This window comes from Macrobrachium rosenbergii, chromosome 51 (genome assembly GCF_040412425.1).
Source record: "Macrobrachium rosenbergii isolate ZJJX-2024 chromosome 51, ASM4041242v1, whole genome shotgun sequence".
In the NCBI taxonomy this organism is placed as follows: Eukaryota; Metazoa; Arthropoda; class Malacostraca; order Decapoda; family Palaemonidae; genus Macrobrachium; species Macrobrachium rosenbergii.
The window spans coordinates 65,550,156-65,557,655 of record NC_089791.1 but is presented as its reverse complement, the minus strand read 5'-3'; positions in this window follow the sequence as shown (position 1 = coordinate 65,557,655).

The window sequence follows — 7,500 nt, the reverse complement described above, 5'->3', positions numbered from 1 at the left end:
ACTTAATTTATTCATTGGCATTGCAGAGTTTAGCTTTGAAGATTTCTTTTTAGTTAGGCCTAGCTTTCCACTTCTGTCCTACTCTTTTTACCTCCAGATTTCCAAAAGTTTCAAAGTATATTTAAAGTGTAATTGTGTGTTAATAAAATAAATAAAGTTTAATCATAAACTTTAGCTAGGCCTATCCGAAGACAACATCTGTCCTTTATTTTTTTGCAATTCAAACGTGCAATTATATATATTGTTACATTCTGGGTCCTGCTGGAAGAGTGGGATTTGTTTATTTTAATTAACTGCCTTGAAAGCCAACACAAAGCACCCAGAATGTAAGCAATAAATGGAATGGATAAACTGACTTACCTTGGTATCACATGTAGGTAAACAGAGAATTGGAGGTCGCCATGGGGAAAAGATTAACCTGTGGTTTACTTTAAATTGAATTTGTTTACAAATAAAGCAATCAGGAAATTACTATGAAAGGACAGACTGAGCAGCAAGCAAGCACATACAATGTGCAATAAAATTAGACAATGCATAGCAACTTGCTGAATCTGAAAAGGCTACGGCCCTGAAATAATTTAACACGCAAATGAACGTGAAGGTTGCTACTGGTTAAATAATTCTTTGTTGGTAACGCATCTTGTTTCCAGTGTCCTGGACTGCTAATCAGAAGATTCTTGCATGTGGCAGGATGGCAGTTAAACTTCTATGCTAGGGTTTGTTCACTAGGCAGGGAGACAGACCATCCGAGGTGCTAGATAACAGGTTCTGGAAGAGAATTCCAGGTTAGCATTCAAAACCCAATGAGTTTCTCTCACATAAACTTAATTATGCACGATGGAGGAATTGATCAATTAAATTTAATTAGCACAGGTAACACTATGGAGGGAGTAATCAAATTCTGATCATTGAATTCATTTAATTTGAGCTTAGGGCGAATCATGGGGCAACTTGGCTGTTAGGTTTGATTGAACAAAGGGGGCTTTGTTTAGGAGAATGAAAAGTTGAAAATTCGGAAAATGGAGAGAAATTCACGAGAAGAAAAAGAGAGCTGGCATAGGACTGAGTACTTCCAGACGTACCTGATTCCTTCTGTGCTAGAGCTCGGTGCATTAGACGAAATTCGGCAGCAGGAGTCTCTCCTTAAGCGCCAATCTAGAGGGACGAAAGGGCACCACTCGACGCTGTGGCGGTTGGGTACGGAGTGTCTGGCGCCCAGGTCGCAGGGCATCGTGTCTGCTTTGTTGTTTGGCTTGGAGCACAGGACATCGGCGATCTGAAAGCAGTCGCACAGCCAGCGAAAGGTCGTAGGGAAAATAGGACTTATAGTTAAGTCCTTAAGAGTTAAGATAATAGCCTATTTACAGCCCAGATTTGCCCGTGTCCCTAACAGCTATCTGACTCCCCAAAACATCTGATGCTGGGGCTAAGAAGTGTTATTGTTTTCCCCCCAGATCACCTGATCTGGGGGGATAGGCATACATCAGTTGACTTCCCTTCATGGTGTCTCTTCAGCTGTGCTGCCGTTAAATTTGATTTTCTATCTAACAGGCTAAAGGGATGAATGGAAATATATAAGAGCTCCACCCCCCCCCCTCTTAAAAAGCCATTCACTCCCTTTTGGGAGTGAAGGCCTTGGCTAAGTAAGTTATTCGTCCCGACTAGGCAGTTAGCTTTCCTAAATAAATTGTGCCTTTGCACTGCAGCTAGCTAAATGGACCTACCTAACTGCTAAGAGGAGTACTAGTTTTGCTAACTTATTTACTACAGCAGAGCCTAACCTATGCAACAGTATTTACAGACTTGTACAGGCTGTCTCTGACGTCAGGGGAACTCTACTCCTAGGCAATGGGTACATGGTGAATGTGTCTTGTTGACATAGCCTACTATCCTATGGCCCTGGCACTAAATTAAATGACACTGACCTAACTATTATGGGTTACACAATGCTTTACGGAGTAATACACACAACAATTTTGGACATTAATAACCTGAAGGGATAATTATGGTAAGCGGTCAGGGGGTGTACCAGCTTGAGTGTTGGATAGTTTTATCTTGAGGTTATTATCAGGGTTAGTGCTACAAGATGCCTAGGGTGTTAGATGTTAGTCTACTTGGGCAGAGATCACGCAGACTACCTTCTCTGGGGAGGTGCCAGGATCACTCTGAGATGGAAACGGCACTTTGCCAATGGGACACAAGTGCCAAGGGGAGCTTGTGGCTCATATTGGTTAGTTGGATCTCTTCCTCCCCTTCTTCTTCTTCTTCAGGTTCCTCCAAGGTCTGGTGATGCCATTCCTAGGAGGTGATGAGGGCACCGACTCTGGGGAAAGCCTAGAAGTGCCGTCAGGAGCAGGATTAGAGGTAGCCCTAGTAGCTACGGGCAGGCTCCCTACTTTGGTTGCTGTGACAACCGTCATAAGTGGCATTGGCAGAGAATTGGAGTCAGGTGTGGATGACGAGGGACCTGGGGGTGCAAAACCCCTCGGTGTACCTGAGGTAATGGGAGACAGACTCCTGCCTTGGGTGGAGGGCAGAGCCTCTTGGAATGGTTCTGGGTGTGGTGTCTGCTGCAGTCTACTTGCTAGGGCATCCCACCCAATTCACTGAGTGCCCTGTTACATTACAGGTCTTGCAGCGGTACCTGGTAATTTTTCTGCGTGGTGAGGGAGGAAGTTTTGGGTGGCCGTCCTTTTGTGAGGATCGAGGACTTGTCCTGGAGTTGCACGAACAGTGCCCCTTCCATCGAACACCTTGGTGAGCGGAAGGTAGGGCTGACGGTGGCACGCCTGTCACAGTGGCGGTGTCCTGGTCAGGTGGTTTTGGAGTGGCCTCTCTGGTGGAGGTAGCTAGGCAACAGAGTGACAATGGGGAAGGGCATCCCCAGAGGAGGTCTCATCCCAACTGGAACTCCACTCTGTGCCTGATTTTATTCACCATGCCAAGGCGGTGAGGTTGCGTGCCCCAAGGGGTGGTTACCTGAAGTTCAACTGTGGGAGTGGTCTTGGTTTGCTCCTCTATCCAAGTCATCATCCACCTGGTCTTTTCGTCAACAGTGGCACTGGCTGGCACTTGGGCCCGAGCATTCAGGCTGATATTGGAGCCAATGTCTACTGGTAAGCTAGAGTCATCCAGGGGTGCCACTGAGATTGAGTCCAGACCCGCTCAGGATGAGACATATTTGGGGGCACAGCCGCACAGGTCATGACACTAATCAGGTTGACATGCTTGCTAGAGGAGATATGCTTTGGGCAACCAGGATATCCGGCAGTATAGTGCCCTGGAGTTCCACAATCTCGGCAGGGTCCCTTTGAATGGGCTGATTTCCCTATGGTGATGGTCGGTGGAGAAGATTGAGTAGACGTAGATAGAGAGGAGTTTTGGTGGTTGGTAGTAGGCTGCCTTTTGTTGCCCAGCTTGTAGCGGCAATTAGCTGCAGCATGCCCGAACTTCTCACAGTTGGTGCAAGTAGGCTTGCTAGGCAATCCATTCTTCAGGCGAGTTGAGCCTGGGAGGTACCAGGGTGGCACTATGCGGTGGTGGGACGTGCTGTGGGACTGGTTGTATGTTTCCCATGAATTGGCCATACGGCAGGCTTCCATAAGTGTGGTGGGCTGCTTATCACTGAGATACACAGCAAGGGGCCCAGGCACACATTGGAAAAGATCCTCCAGCATGGTCCGATTGAATAAGTCCTCGAAGGTATTGCATGACATGGAGTCGAACCAGCGGGTACCAGACTGGGTCTTGTGGCAGGCCCATTCTGTCCAGGACCAGCCGACTTCCTTGGCAAGACCTCGGAGCCATTGTCCCCATTTCTCCGGGGCCTACATCAGTTCACTTCCCATCATGGCGTCTCTTCATCCGTCGTTAAATTTGATTTTCAATATAACAGGCTAAAGGGACAAATGGAAATATATAAGAATATGTATACATCTAATGGAGAAAGATATTTGACTTCCTACATTCCATTGCGTAGAATGACTTCAGCGTTTTTATAACGTTTTCATTAAAAAAGATCTGAAGATGTTGAACAACTTAAGATGTTCAACGAAGTAATCCCATTGTTATTAATTTACTGAAGTCTAACCATCAGTATCCAGATTTGGCCGGTAACTTAATGTGAAGTAGATAGCCGAAGGACAGCTAAACTTCAGTCTTCTTCCGGCACTGTTTATCATCACTCACCTTTAGTGAAAAATTCTCTCTCTCTCTCTCTCTCTCTCTCTCTCTCTCTCTCTCTCTCTCTCTCTCTCATAATTGATAACTTTTACAATTTGAAAAAATCCAGTCACAATATGGATTGCTGAGCACTACGGAAGTTCGAAAGAGCTTTTAGTATTCGGTCAAATACTACTTAAGCACGTCAGCTGACCAAAAGAAATTTTGTGTATTTCGTTTCTGTAGATCTCTTACATAAAATTATCGGACAGGCAGCACTCCTAATTTGACCTACATAGTTATATATTTCTTCGTTCTCCCCCCACAACCCAGTCAAACGCTTGTTTTCCGTATACATAAATATTGATACAGGATTTAAATTAGATAAAGCCTCGGTTTTCTTCCATTTTCCTTACACTGACGATTTTTATCTAAAACAGTTACCACTACCGATAATATTGCTCAGAGAGTATCTTTCAAGGTGTGCACAGCTTCGTGTTGAAGTCAAGATTCTGCATACATTTCTATATAAGTCACTCGAGTGGCGTCATAAAACAAATAGGATAACGGGTGTTGTTATCGTGAGATGTGGATTCTTTGTTAATTTTTTTTTTTATTTTTGCCAGGGTAGTTGAAAGGAGGATGTAAAATTTTTGCATAATACTCTTACGAGAAACATAATTCCGTTTATGAAATTATAACGTTTTTTATTTTATCTTTCTTAATGTCCTCTGTATAAACACATGAAATAAACACTGACATTTGTATGCTTTCTTTAATCATTAAATTATTTTCATTGATCTCAGCGCAGATGTGCATTACTCCCTTCATGCTCGGGCTCCCTTTAAACCTGAGGCTTTCGTGGGTGACTGAGGAAATATATATATCTGCCAACGCCCGGCTGCTTTTGGTGCTGGAATGTGTGCTCGGTGTTTCTAATTTCCACTCACTTTCAGCTCTGCAAGATTTCTGGGTAGCTTCGGAACTATTTGCCAGTCATATGTTTAGAAGAAAGAAAATTTCTTCACGATTTTGTCTTTTCATTTTGACGTAATTTGTTAACATCTCAGATGATTAATATTTACGGTATGGCATATTTGTGAAGGACACACATAGGAAAAAGTTTCTTAAACTATTTACCGATCATTTCGTTTCATATCACTGAAGATTAATCACCAAAAGAATCCCTGTAATTTAAGAAATTATTCCGTTTTCTGTGTAAAGTAACTCACCGGAGGCACGTTTCCGTATTTTTGAAGTTTGAAGTTTATTATTGGTGAAATGCGCTCTAGTGAAAGTTGACTCATTTCACTTTCATTATTCTTGTTTAGTCTCTGAGCATTATAAGCCAGGAGTCATCTGCTCGAAAAAGAATAATGAAAGTGAAATTAATAAACCTATATTGAAGCTCGTTTCATGCTTCTTGTGAGGAGTTTATTAGAAAAAAATGGATAATTTCTCAAATTACAGAACTCCATTGAGTAAATAAATCTTCAGTGGGGTGACACGGAATAATAGATCTCTAGTTCAAGTACTTTTTTACCAATGTGTGATTCTTCACAAATTTGCCATACTGTAATTAATAATCATCTAAAATTTTAAAAGATTAGGTAAAAATGGACAGAAAAAATAATAGTGTGAATATATATATATATATATATATATATATATATATATATATATATATATATATATATATATATATATATATATATATATATATATATATATATATATATATATATATATGAGCGTTATGCCTTTTCCTCCTTAGGCGGGGTAGCGCCAGGAGGGTACATTCTCAGGTTCCCAGCAAGTCCTTAGAGACGAGGTAGCCAGTCTCACGCTATGCTACTGGAAATGGAGGGAAGGTCTTTCGAACACTTGTTTGTCTTGCAAGACACGATAAAAGCTGAAACAAGCCAAATTCCTTCAGAAACCAACGTTTCTATATGTCTTGCATGTGCCCATTGTTCTATTCAGCTGATATGAAGATATTGAAGCTTAATACATATTTCCAGTCTGGCTGAAAAATCAGAGATATGGACATTAATTCTTCACTTATTAATACACAAGGATAGGGTTGAAATGAAAATACTAACTACTTAGTCGGTACAGGAGTTATAGCTTGAGATAGGCAAAATTCCAGATCTCACTTTATGAACGGTTCAGTGATATTTCTTCCAGGAAAAAAAAAGAACAGATTTGATGATCTTCCAAAGAGCAAAGCCATGATTGGAACATAAGGTGAGTAGGAGTAGAAGTCTGAGTAGGAAGAGGAAGAAGAGAAAGGACACAGAATCCTCTCGTATATCACAGTAGGAGACAGCTATTGTTCCCTCCTCTCCTTCCTTCTAGTCTCTCTCTCTCTCTCTCTCTCTCTCTCTCAGCGGAAGAGGAAGAAAATCGCATGTTCGACTTTATACCTTTCCAGCTTTTGTAAATATTGCTTCCACTAACTGAATTAAATCAGTGATTTTTCGTTTCCGGAATTCTTTCAGCTTTCCGGAGGGTCGGGTGCTTTGTTTTTATTTTTTCTACACTACGAATTTTTTTTTTATGTGTGTGAATCTCGTTGTCAGTTTCTTATAGTTTCCATATTTCTGGGTTGAATTGGAGTAAATACATATTTACTTAAGTAGGTATAATTCCTACACCCAAATAATGTGCATTCAGTAAGTATACATACATATATATATTATTCTATAAAATATATACATAAATCATATATATATTTATATATATATGTATATATATATATATATATATATAAATTTCTGACTCACGTCGGATCGAACCCAGGTCTCTCAGGTGGAAAGCAAGGGCGTTATCCACTGGGCCATACAAGTCTAAAAGAACCTGAGAGCAACTGCACCAGAATTACCTGGGCAAGAACTGCTTGCATACCAGCGATTTTCCCCAACTTCCCGACTCAGCAATGAAATAGACAACATTTCATTTGAATTATCCCTTCTGAGTGAATAAGATAGAAATCATCAACACACAATCACGTGTGGAACAGAAATAAATTTCTGACTCACGTCGCAACCCAGGTCTCTCAGGTGGAAAGCAAGGGCGTTATCCACTGGGCCATACAAGTCTAAAAGAAGCTGGAACCTGAGAGCAACTGCACCCAAGGAATTACCTGGGCAAGCTAACTGCTTGCATACCAGCAGTTTTCCCAACTTCCCGACTCAGCAATGACCCAATAGACAACATTTCATTCAATTATCCCCTTCTGAGTGAATAAGATAGAAATCATCAACACACAATCACGTGTGGAACAGAAATAAATTTCTGACTCACGTCAGGATCGAACCCAGGTCTCTCAGGTGGAAA